Raw genomic sequence first — 1035 nt, 5'->3', positions numbered from 1 at the left:
ATGACCATGTTCACAATTTTAGTTATTCTTATCTAGGAGCAAGAAATATCTTTCCATTTTCTGAAATCTTCTTCAATCAGTTTATTCAGAATATTGTAATTTTCATTGTATAGCTATTTTACTTCCCTTGTTAGATTAATTCCTAAGTATTTCTCTTTATTTGGATGCTGTTGTGAAGGGTATTGTTTGCATAATTTCTGTCTCAATGAGTTTGTTGACTGAGCAGAGAAAGGCTATTGATTTTTGAATGTTGATTTTGTATCCTCCTATGATACTAAATTTGTTTATTAATTCTAGGAATTTCTTGGTGGAATTTTTTGGTCTTCTCCGTAGAATATAATGTCATCTGGAAACAATGATAGTTTAACTTCTTTCTTTCCAATTGTTATTCCTTTCATTCCTCTTTCTTATCTAGTGACTCTGGCTAGAGTTTCCAGAACTATATTGAATAAGAGTGGTGATAGTGGACATCCTTATCCTGTACCTGATTTTAAAGTAAAAGCTTTCCATTTTTCTCCATTTAGAATGATGTTCTCCATTAGTTTATCATAGATAGCTTTTATCAGATTGATGTGTATGCCACGTATTCCAATTTACTGTGGAGTTTTTTTTAAATCATAATTGAGTGTTAGACTTTGTCAAAAGCCTTTTCTGCATCTATTGAGATGATTGTGTGGTTTTTGTTTTTGGCTCTGTTGATATGATGTATTACATTTATAGATTTGTTTATGTTGAACCTTCTTTGCATCCTTGGGATGAATCCCACCTGGTCATTGGTATATGATTATACATTCCTTATGATTTGCTGCATTCAATTTGCTAACATTTTATTGAGAATTTTTGCACCTATTATAATTAGGTATACTGGTCTGTAATTCTCTTTTATTGTTTTGTCTTTCTCCAGTTTGGCTATCAGTGTAATACTTGCCTCCAGAAATGAATTAGAGATTATTGCTTCCTTTTCAACTTCATTGAAGAGTTTAAGGAGTATTGGGATTAAATCTCCAGATTTTTTTAGAATGCAAAGGCCTGGGC

This window comes from Octodon degus, unplaced genomic scaffold (genome assembly GCF_000260255.1).
Source record: "Octodon degus isolate 3935 unplaced genomic scaffold, OctDeg1.0 scaffold00116, whole genome shotgun sequence".
Lineage (NCBI taxonomy): Eukaryota > Metazoa > Chordata > Mammalia > Rodentia > Octodontidae > Octodon > Octodon degus.
This window is presented reverse-complemented; position numbering follows the sequence as displayed.